We start from the raw sequence: 12,503 nt of genomic DNA on the forward strand, positions 1-12,503 counted from the left end.
GCTTTCTTGGGCACCTCATCCTTGTGGATGCGGTATGGTTCATAGACATAGAAGGTTTGGCTCTCATCATGAACTAGCAATGTGAGCTCTCCTTTCTCAACATCAATTAAAGCTCTTCCCGTTGCAAGGAACGGGCGCCCCAAAATCAGCGGGATTTTGTTGTCATCTTCAATGTCTAGAACCACAAAATCGGCAGGGAAAATAAAATCCCCCACCTTCACTAGCACGTTCTCCACAACTTCACGAGGATAAGTGACCGACCTGTCTGCCATCTGCAGCCTCATAGATGTTGGCTTTAACTCCCCAATCGCCAGCTTCTTGAAAACAGAGAACGGCATGAGATTTATGCTCGCCCCCAGGTCGCAGAGTGACCTTCCGAAATGCTGGCCTCCAATAATGCAGGAAAGTGTGAAGCTGCCCGGATCTTTGACCATCGCCGGCAGCTTTCTCTGCAAGATTGCGCTGCATTCTTCATTGAGATTCAACGTCCCAAACTCTCCCAGCCTCCTCTTCCTCGAGATAATGTCCTTCAGGAATCTAGCATACTGCGGCATCTCCTGCAGTGCTTCCACCAATGGAATATTAATATGTACTTTCCTGAAGATCTCTAAGAATTTGGAGAACTGCTCTTGCCCCCTCTCTTTCTTCTGGCGCTGAGGGAGAGGTGTAGTCACAGTTGCTGGCGAAGTAGCTTTTTGCTTTTCATCCTTCTTTCTGCCAGAAACCTCAACAGTGACCTCCTCAACTCTTTTTTCAATCAGCTGTGCACTCTCATCTTTTGCTGTCATGGCCCCTTCCTGTGTAGTCCCGCTCGGCAAATCGACCATCTTGAAATGACGCTGGGAAAACGGCATCCACCCAGGAGGACGCAGATGTGGTGGAAGTCGTCGGCCTTCCTCATGGACTCTCCACGACAGCTCTCCTTTCTCCATCTCATGAGATCCATGGCTGCACTCTGAGGTGACTTCACTCTTTAACCCAATGGCCATGCACTGCTCCTTTGGGTTCACTTTGCCATTGTTTAAGAGGTTACCCGACTGTTGGAGTTTATTGACGGCGGTGGCTATTTGACCCAATTGGGTCTCGAACATCTTCATTTGAGTCCCCACAGCAACGACATTGGGCTTTTCCATCCTCTCGTCGGACTTGGAGATAAATTTCATCAGCAACTCTTCCAAATTAGGCTTCTTCTCCTCATTGATGACCCCATTGGTGACAGAGAAGCCTGGTGGAGCTTGAAGCGCGTTATTCGGATTCCCATAAGCCAAATAAGGATGTGGACACCCTCCATGATAAAACTGTTGTCCACTATTGTATCCACCCTATTGCCCATGCTGAAAGTTCCCATAGTTTCTGCCATTGATGTAGTTGGCGTCTTCTACGCCTGTTGGGATCTACACAGCCGGCTCAGGATTGCTAACATTTATAGCATTAATCTTCGAGTTCATCTCTGCCAGCTTAGTCAAAATCAGCGCCATAGGGTCCGAACTGGAGGTAGCAGCAACTTTCTTCAAGTGAACTCTCTCGGATGGCCATTGATAGCTCGTGGTGGCCATGCTCTCAATGATCTCCATAGCTTCAGAACTCCCCTTCTTGAGCAATGAGCCCCCTGCAGCTGTATCCATGAACATCCTGGTGCGCTCCCCACAAGCGTTATAGAACATGACCACCAGGGTCCCCTCATCAAAGCCATGGGACGGGCACTTTCTCAACTTCTCCTGGTATCTCTCCCATGTCTCTGCTAGTGTCTCTCCATCGAACTGTTGGAATTGGAGAATCTCCATCTTTAACTTCAATGTGAGCCCGGGAGGATGAAACTTCCGCAGGAAAAGATCCGCCACATCCCCCCATACCGGATTAGCTCTCAGCTGCAAAGTTTGATACCATGACTTTGTCTTATCCCGGAGTGAGAATGGGAAAAGGCAGAGTCGTATAATATCATCATGGACACCGTTCATCTTGACAGTGCTGCAGAACTCCAGGAATTGCGCCAGATGCGCATTTGGATCCTCCACGGCTTTACCTCCATACTGGTTTTGCTGCACCATCGTGATCAGACCAGTCTTGAGCTCAAAATTATTTGCGTTGACTCTTGGAGGCTCATGAAACTGATACTGCGGAATAAACGCCTCATTGATTGACGGCTGCTTCTGATTTTTCAAAGCTTTCTGAGCATCCATCAGACTCTGCAGCTGTTCTTTCAAGGCACGAACTTCTTCTGCGGTGGCCATAGTAATGAGTGTGGCTTGAGATTTCTTGCTGTTGTTGAGGCGGAGCGTAGCTTCAATCTCAGGATCAAAATCTTCAAGAGGAAGATTCTGAGATCGTGTGTTCATGCACTACCTGGAAAGCTCCAAACACAAGAATAAGAACCGCAGGAAAATAAAGAACGGAAAAAATAAATAAATAGAAATAAAATCCAGATTAGTCTCAAACAATCAACAGATAGTACTGATAAAAATCAGTCCCCGGCAACGGCGCCAAAAACTTGTTCGCTATTTTATTTGACACGCCGCAAGTGTACGAGTGCAATTGTGTACAGTAGCAAGCAAGGTCGTATTCCACATAGACTTATTTAACCAATTCCTATCCTAAATTATTCTACTCTATCTGGACAAACGAAAATGAGAGTTTTTTTTTGTAGTAAAGAACAAAATAAATAAACAGCAGGAAAGAAAATAAAGCAAGCTGTGAAACAGAGAAATAGATAAGAGAAGATTTCCCAAGGCAAAGGTTTCAACAGATTCTCCTAACTAACATGTTCAATTCAATTAATAAGATGATTCCTAAGGCAATCTCAAAGCTAGTCCATTCTCACTCCTGTGGCATACAAACCGTTGATTACATGCAAGGCTACCATCCATGGATCGCACTTCTAACATGTAACTCCTAAAAGTTCCTAGGATTAACGCCATCACAATTATCAATTCCCTTTAGAATTAAAATAAATGTGTTCTATGTTCTTAGTTCAGGTAATAATTATCATCTCCCGATATCAAATTAAAACCTATGATTATGCTAAATTGGTGGCCAATCAATAAAGCAAACAATTATAACAAGAACATAAAAAGGAATAACAATCTTAATTAATTGAATCAAACAGTCAGAAATTCAAATCATGTCTACTCCCTAAACCCTGGGAAAAAGAGGGATTCTAGCCACACATAGACATATAAACTAGAATACAATTCTCAATAAAACAAATAAACATCCACAAGAAAAACCGTAGTAGAATTGAGAATCTTCAGTTCTTGCTCTCGCTCCGTTCTCCGTCTCTCTCAGCTCTCAGGAAAAGTAAAATATGATAAAAGATGATAAAATGTCTTTTCAATATGTTTCTGGGGAGTATTTATATGCCCTAGGTCTCAAAATATAGGTCAAAACCGTGTAGGATCGAAAAATAGCTGAAATAATAGAAAAATCGCGCAAAAACTGTGCTGTCACGCGGCCCGAGGCGCGGCCGCGCGCTCAGCCCGCATGAGGCGCCACGATGTTCTGACAGCTTTGCGCAATAATTTTATTTTTGCTCCTTCTCCCTCGTCCGAACTCCGATTTACAATCCGTTTGCACTCACGAACTCCTCTCGAGACGAACTACAACTTGTATTTTAGCCAAATCTTCGAAATTCTGCTTCTTTATTTCTGAAAAATACGTTCAAACACAAGCAAGTGACAAGTTCTTGACCAAAAACCAATATAAGCTCAAAATAAACCATCAAACACACAAAAATCCTCACAACTAAGCATCAAAAATGACACACCAAGAGGTAAAAATGCATGTTTATCAAAGTCATTCAGGAAAATGTCAGGTACTATCTCTCAGATGAAGTCTAAGTTGATAGAAGAAACATTCAAGAACACAGACTGATCAACAGACTGAAACTTCTACAGTCTCAGCAACAAGAACTTCTACCTCTTCTTGAAGAAACTGAAATGAATTTCAAGAAGACGACAGAAATGTTTGAAGGAGTGATTCATGAAGCAACTTTGCAGATCAGAAGAAAGATGAAACAAGAGAAGCAGGTGCAGTAACAGACAAAACCAAAATGTCTAAAGAATAATCAGTCATCTATTAAGGGGGAACTTCCACTGCTTTTAACGTCCAATTCGAAACTGATTGACGTGTAAGTTTCTCTCAATAAGTTTATAAGTTTAATGACAACTTTTCTTTACTGTCTCTCCATTGAAAACTATTACTAGGCTGACTTGTAATGATGATATCTTATCCTTATTTGATTTATGATGTTTAGAATTTTTGTCTAAATATGGTTGTAACATGTTCACACGATCCCGCCCTTTTTACTAACAAGCGGATTGATCCACACGTGTCACGTCTCTATTTGCACGGATTTCAAAAGATCATTGAAACTGCCTTGTGCACGATCTTCCATATTCTTTTCAAAATCGTTTCATCTTCTGCAAAAGATTTTCTCAATCTCTGAGAACTCATTCATTTCAAATCAAACAGTGTCTTTTTTCTTCTTGACTCACCGTGAAATCCACAGTTCAATATCTGTGAGAAACTTTCATGATTTTTGCAGAAACCTTTCATCTCACAATCTACTCGTGGCAAAATCTGTCTCTCAACAAGTTGTTTGCTACGAACCCATCGTCACGACTAAGGCTCTTCAGAAGCTCCCTGAACAATGCAAGATGAATGAGATCTTGAGTCGACATGCATGGATAATGTTTCTTCACAGTGCACTAGAATTCTTACTCAACGAATAGACCATCAAAAAGTTCTATGACACCATTCAGCTAGACGAGTCGACTGGTGATTACACAACAAAAATCGACATCTTCACCAATGAAGACTTCTCAGAGTCGATAAAGTTTACTGTCAACATCTCTAGAGCAGCAAGAGAACTGTTCAATCTCCCTGCTAAAAGACCTGCTCCAATCTTCTCAGATGAAGAAGCCACCAATCTCATGAGAGATGCCCTGATGGATGATGCCTCTTCCAACACGAACATCAAGAACGTCTTGAGCATGTCAAGACTTTATCCTCATCTCAAACCCATTGCTAAGATGATTAAGAGATGCTGGTTTGGCATTCTTGGATCACCAGATCATCTGTCGAGACCGCACAAACTGGTGCTGATCGCACTTCTGCGAGAAGGCCCATTCAACTGGGAAAGGACATATCTTCAAATCCTTGCTGAAGAAAATGGGGAAACTCACTCTTCCAGACACTTACGACAAGGGACAAGAGTGTCATCTTTAATCCTACACAGCACAAATTGGATTCAATGCTTCTGGAACAACGTCACCAAAGTTTCTTCAACAATTCATCTTTTTGAAGGGCGAAAGAGCTCAACCAGAGTGCTTCCCAGTGTGATCGGTGAAACCCCTGTTTCAACTACAGAGGTTCACTATAGAACTCGAGGCTCAGTCAAAAGGAACCTTGACAGTCTTGCAACTCCAATCAAGATTTATCTTGATTCTCCTCTGCCACAATCCAAAGAACACTCTGAGGAAATTTCAAAGAAGACATCAGAGGATTTACCAATTCCGGGTGGCAAAACTTCTCATCAACCACCATCCTCCTCTGCTGATCCTCCTCAATATCAAGAAGAACAACTACCAAACAGGTCACAAGTAGCTGATAAAGAAGAAAGTGCAACAGACGAGCTTCATCCTCCTCTCACCGGATTCTTGCAATTCTATCTCGAAAGCTTCAACAAAAAGGTCAAGTATGCCGAGCTTACTGATATCAATGTTGTTTCATCATCCACTGTGACACCACTTGCACTTCTCAAGAACTATCTGATGCTCCTTGCTCAACATTGTGTCTCTGTCACCTTTCCTTCAATTATGGCAACCGAGCATGCTGAAGAGTTTCAAGACCTCGTCAGCTACTTCTTCTTCATCTTCGTCAAGACTATGCCTAAATCTAAATTTCATGGAATTGACGAAGTTCTTACGAACACTGAAATGGAAGCTCTCGAGGATAGTGTCTTTGAAAAATTTAAAGTCACAAATCTCTGGGATGCAATCCATGATTGGTCTCCCAACTTCAGACAGTAACTGATTTCCAAAGGTCTTCTCAAGGAAGATCTCAACAGTGATGATGGAACTCACCTTGAGTCTCTAAACCGTCAAGCTCACCCTTCAAATGAAAAAACACAAGGAAAGAAGATTCAGCTGATGAAATTCCAAAGTCTGCAAAACTTTCTTCTGACGAGGAAATCCAACTGTTAAAGGAAAGGCTGCTTCCACAAGAAAATGAGACGTTCGATCTCAGGGTCAAATTTGCCTTTCTTGAATCAACAGTCATGAATCTTCAATATCAATTGGGAATTCAGACCGAAGGCGGTGTAATGCCTGAATCTCACGACCACAAGAATCAAGAAGAAGACAAGAAAGGAAAAGGGAAGGAAGCTGCAGAGACATCCGAAAGTCCAAAGAAGAAAACAAGCAAGAGACTTCGCATCAACTGAAGACAAAGTAAGGTCCAGGATGTCAATTGTCTTTTAAATTCATACTTTTGTAATTGATGTTCTTGAACTGTAAAGAAAAAACAACAAGAAAATGTGATCAACACCAAGCAATTACGTGGTTCGGGTTGAAACCCTACATCCACGGGACCAAGAACACGGAGCTTTTGTTATTGATTCACAAACTGAGAAATTACAAGTGTTACAAGTGTTAGAGTATGAGACACACAATCGCTCGTTTTATAGCAAACTTAGAAAACACGAACGAAAAACAGACTTTAAAATTCAGCTCTGCTATTGAGCTCTGACTTCAGCTCTGCAAGTGAACTCTGACTCTGACTCTGTGAGTGAACTTTGCCTTGGCTACTCTGACTCTGCCCTGGCTACTTTGACTCTGCCCTGACTACTCTGACCCTGGCTCTGGACTCTGACTCTGGGGTGTGAACTCTGATTCTGGCTCTGTGAGTTAACTCTGACTCTGACTCTGACCAGAGTAAAACACCACTCTCCTTCTCCACCAGAGTAAAACACCATGCACTCTTCATCAGAGTGTACAAAACTCGATTATGAACTTATGAAATCATTAACAACAAATCTCCACCTGATTTCTAAGCCAATAATCGATAGCAACAACTAACTCTAGTTCTTCCTCCGAAAACACTTTATTTCTGTATCAGACTTTAAAACAGCAAATTCACCAACTCAAGGCAATGCTCAAACTTAGCAGTAGGCAAAGCTTTAGTCAGTGCATCAGCTGCATTCTCCTCTGTCCCAACTTTCTCCATCTTCACTAATCCTTGTTCCACTATATCTCTTATAATAACAGCTGATCCAAAGAGTGTGAAGATGTAACCAGACTGAGATCTCCTGTTATCTAAATTAGCAGCATAATCAGAGTCAGTATATCCCATTAGAAAAAGGCTTACTGATATCTTCCTTCCTTTGGAACAATATAGCTATGTCTGCACTGCCTTTTAGATACTTCAGCACTTTCTTGAGAGCTTCCCAATGCTCTCTTCCAGGATCCACCATATACCTACTCATTACACTCACAGCTTGTGCAATGTCTGGCCTAGTGCGGACCATTGTGTACATCAAGCTTCCCACCAAATTTGAGTAAGGTATTTTCCCCATTTGGTGTCTCTCTGCATCATTCTTTGGCTTCTGGTTATCTGAGTGTTTAAGATGAACAACTAGGGGCACTATGACAGGCTTTGACTGATGCATATTGAATTTTCTTAACACCTTCAATATGTAATCCTTTTGACATAGCCACAGTTTTCCAGCCTTCCTGTCTCTCATGATATCCATTCCAAGAATCCTTTTAGCTGCACCAAGATCTTTCATTTCAAACTCTTGATTCAAACCATCTTTGATTGCTTTGATTTCAGCCGTATGTTTGCTAGCTATTAGCATATCATCTACATATAGTAGCAAATATGCAACAGTGACTTCATTTCTTTTCTTCAGATAAACGCAGCTATCATATGCAGATTTTGTAAATCCCATTAATTCCATATGCTCATCAAACCTTTTGTACCATTGCTTTGAACTTTGTTTGAGACCATACAAACTTTTCTGAAGTAAACGCACCTTATTGCTTGTTTCTGGATGTATAAACCCTTCTGGCTGAACCATATGGATCTTTTCCTCTAACTCTCCATGTAGAAAGGCAGTTTTAACATCCATCTGTTCAAGCTCCATGTCAAATTGGGCTACAACTGACAGCATCACTCTAATGGAAGTATGCTTAACCACGGGTGAGAAAACTTCATTATAATTAATTCCCTCCTTTTGAGTAAAACCTCTTGCCACCAATCTTGCTTTATACCTAGTCTGCTCTTTCCCAATAACCTCAACCTTTTTCTTGAAAATCCATTTGCAGCTTACTAGTTTCTTGTTCAATGGCTTTGAAATTAGTATCCAGGTACCATTCTTTTCAAGAGAAATCATCTCCTCCTTCATGGCTAAGAGCCATTGCTCTTTTTCTGGTCCCTTCATGGCCTCTGCATACGACTTGGGCTCCTGATATTCCAGCCCCTCTGCAATGCTGAGAGCAAAATATATCATTTCAGCTTGATTGTATCTCCGAGGTGGCTTGATCTGCCTCCTTGCTCGATCCCTTGCTAGTAGATATGAACTCAGATTATCAGAGTTGCTCCCAACATTTTCACCATCTATAACTTGTTGAGAGACTTCAGTAACTCCACCTGATTCATTATCTGCAGAGTTTTTATCAAGCAACTCATCTAACAGAATCAGATCATCTTCATTTTCCTTCTCTAAACCAGATCCTTCTTTATATGGCATGAGAGCTTCATCAAAGACTACATCTCTGCTGATATACACCCTCCCCATTCCTGGTTCAGTGCACCATAACTTATACCCCTTTACTCCCTTGGGGTAGCCCAACATCACACATCTTAAGGCTCTTGGTTCAAGTTTCTCTTGTTTGACATGTATGTATGCTCTGCACCCAAAAGTTTTTAAATGTGCTTAGTTGGATGTGGAGCCATACAGAGCTCATCTGGGATTTTGAAATCAACTGCGGATGAAGGAGATTTGTTGATCAAATAAGCTGCAGTAACAGCAGCTTCTGCCCAGAATCTCTTGGGCAACCCTGAATCAATTAACATGCACCTTATCCTTTCAATGATAGTCTTGTTCATCCTCTCAACAACCCCCACTACAAGAAAAATGCTAATAGACAACATGCGAAGCGTGTCATCTATTTGAAAATTGCATGTCATATATGTAGGTGTAGTCTATTGGGAGCGCTAATAGACAACATGCGCATGCGCGTCGTCTATCAGCTAATAGACGACATGCGTACGCACGTTGTCTATTAGATAATAGACGACGTGCATGCGCATGTTGTCTATTAGCTGATAGACTACATCCATTCGTTCGTTGTCTATTAGTGCAGTTTTTCAATTTTTTATTTTTGTTTTGCAATTATATTTAAATTTCCTGTTTTTCAAATAAATATTTTATTAAATCAGAAAATTCATAATAAATAATTTAAAATATATACATGAATAATAAAAAAAATCATCATTAATTTCAAATATTATTTATCATCATACATTGAAATATTATCCATCATACAAACATCTTACATCAAGCTCAATAAAATATTCTAACATGAAATTATCCATCATATGAAACCTAGCAACAAATAAAGCGACACCATTTCTTCTTTCACAAAGCTCTCCATCTTCAACAAGTTTGCGGCCATTCAAATTTTCCATTGGAACAACCTATCAGAGAGAAATTTAATAGATATTAGTTCTCAAAGTTAAAATAGCTATCTTCCAAACTGAACATTTCATATCACTATTATATCATTATACATTTAAACCCCTAAAGATTCTATTGAATTGACCATACAGTCTCTGGGTATGGAAAACATAGTGTCTTACATCTACACAAAACACAAAATAACTAAGTATGCCCAATACTGAATATAAAATTGAATACCTTCAGCAAATACACAATTTTTTTTACTGAATCCCACAGGTTAAGAAACTATGCAAAACAAATGCCCACAACTGCAATCACAAAATCAAAACACAGCCCATGATTCCACAACATGTCAAATAGCAACAACTACAACCAGAATACTCAAACTTCACAAATATTTAGGCAGAAAAATGTGAGATAACACGTGAAGAATTTTGGTTGCAATGGTGGAAAAAACTTCAAAAAGCTTCCAGCTTTGCAACTTTACACACAGCCAATAATAAACACTCACCACACAATTCCACGTGCTCACTGTTCAAATAAGGAATGTAATTAAGTTGAAGGAACACCAGAGGCTTACTCACACCTCAACTGAGACTCCTATCTTCTTACCTGAAGCCACAAATGCATTTTCATGTAAGACCAGAGATTGTAGCATACAGACTCTTTCTAAAACAAAATGAATTCAACTAAACGCGCATTAAGACGAAAGCTTCTAGAGTAACAAAGCACCAATAACATTACATCAAAGCACAGCTTGGTGAGAACAAATAATCATTAAAAATCCTAAAGAGAGCTAATCAGAGCCGTAGATTGCCTGATAAAATTTCAACCTTTCTTCTGAAATCTAATTAAAGCATGTTTCTTTCAAATGATCATCTTGATAATGATCGCAATATATGCATATTCATAAATTAATCTAAGCTTTGCTTTGTCATCATTCTCTTTCCTATCACGGTCATAAGCAACAATAGTCATCTCTGCCTCATATCCCTTATTCTTACCGGTACCAGACATTTTCTCAATTTGTTTCATGTAACAAAAAGCCATAATTTTTGGCCCAGTATTCCTTTCTTATCTGGATGGCGAGAGAAAAATCTTGTCATTGATTCTAGCAGTTCTATATGGATGTTTATACAAAACAACAGCTATAGCAGTCCGCTCATATAGTACTAAATAAAACCTACAAGCAGTTCTATATGGATGTTTATACAAAACAACAACTATAACATTACAAAACCTATTTTGCGGTAAAAAGTAGAAGATGAAGGCAGAGAATCACGATGGAATTCAGAGAAGCGATCGAGCCAATTAAAACGGAAATTGCTTAAAACTATTAAAAACGGAAAAATTTAAAAGTCATATCTAGAATGTTGGAAACGAAATTCACAGATCTGATACCAAAAGGAATCGTCACATTACACCCCACACGGTGAGATGGAGATAAGAGAGAGAGAGATAGCGAGGGGCAGAGAGAGATCTAGGGCAGAGAGAGATCGAGAGCAAAGGAGATCGAGAGGCACGGAGAGATGGAGAGAAAGATAGGGGGTTTACCTGAGATGGAGGAGTGGCGATGCGACGAGCACGGCGGTGGCTGCGCGCCGATTTGTGATGGGAGGACTGGGCACGACCCTTGCCTTCGTCGGGTGCGCGTGAGTGAGGATGTGAGATGTGGAGCAGGGGACGGCGCTGGCGTCGCTAATTTCAGAGGCGGCGACAGCCGGCCTCGCTGGAGCTATTCGCGGCGGACGAGAAAGAGAGAAGGGCGAGCTCCATTCGCCAGCAGACGAGCTCTATTGTGAACGGGAATTGAGAGAGAAAGACGCTCCAGTGCACGGCGTCGACTTTGCCGGAGTTTCAGAGCCACGGAGGGCGGCGATGCCGCCGGAAGTTGCAGCAGGGTGGCGACGATTTGGGCAGAGGAAGAGCTAGGGCACGATTTAGATGAAGGAGAAAAATTGGGGCTTTTCATCTTCGCCTTCTCCAGAGGATTTGAGGAAGAGGAACAGATTTAGATGAAGGAGAAAAATTGGGAAGTAAGAAAGATGTACGCGCAGGCTGGACGGTGTGCCCATACCGTCTGAACGTCCGAACTGCTTTATTTTTGCTGAGTTGGCGAGAATTTGGGCTGCTACTTTATTTTATCTTTTTGTGGGCCTAAACTATTTTGTTTAATTGTGGGCTGAACTTATGCCTTTATTTTGCTTGGAGGGTTTGCACGTCACTTTCCATATATCTTTAGAATTAGGTTTAGTTTTAGATGAGGGGATATAAAGTGAGATTACACACATACACGCCAATTTCTGGAGCAGCAGATTTGAGACGAAAACTTTGGTTTTAATTCAAGTTTCTTTTCTTCATTATTTTTTTTGCTATTTATTATTTGTTTTGTTTTATTTATTTTGTTTATGAGTTCTAGTTAATTTCGTTTATTCCAGCAACGATTAAGGAAGCACTAGCAAGATTATTCTGTGAGATCTAATTTGTTTTTATACTTTATTTTATGCTTGTATCTGTGATTCTCCATATTTATCGTTATTAATTGTTTTAATCCATTAGGTAGTGCGCAATATTTAGTGGGCTAGAATTAATTATACAGCCAATTAAATCGGCCATACGTAATCGTGGTTTAGGTTTGATTAGTGGTAAATTGACACATCAGGGTCAAGGGAAAAGCAGTCTGAATTCAATAATCCTGCGTCAGAGTTTATTGGTTTTGAATCGAGTTTCTCTAGAAATTAATGCTGTCGACTCATTAAATCTATAGAGCGTCTCTTACGGTTGTCAGTCGATTAGGGTAGTAATTAGTGAAGCGTCTTCCTGG

At 40.7% G+C, this 12,503-nt stretch overlaps 1 long non-coding RNA gene across 1 annotated transcript; it reads right to left on the bottom strand.

Annotated features, from left to right (window-relative positions):
• Window positions 1–9,471: 9,471 nt before the first annotated feature.
• On the bottom strand, window positions 9,472–11,870 carry LOC131011408 (uncharacterized). Its single transcript, XR_009096904.1, has 3 exons — window positions 11,234–11,870; window positions 9,917–10,291; window positions 9,472–9,696 (listed from the first exon to the last, which is right to left on the bottom strand). It is a non-coding gene; the product is annotated as an uncharacterized LOC131011408 (long non-coding RNA).
• Between the last annotated feature and the right edge of the window lie 633 nt (window positions 11,871–12,503).

This window comes from Salvia miltiorrhiza, chromosome 2 (assembly GCF_028751815.1).
Source record: "Salvia miltiorrhiza cultivar Shanhuang (shh) chromosome 2, IMPLAD_Smil_shh, whole genome shotgun sequence".
In the NCBI taxonomy this organism is placed as follows: Eukaryota; Viridiplantae; Streptophyta; class Magnoliopsida; order Lamiales; family Lamiaceae; genus Salvia; species Salvia miltiorrhiza.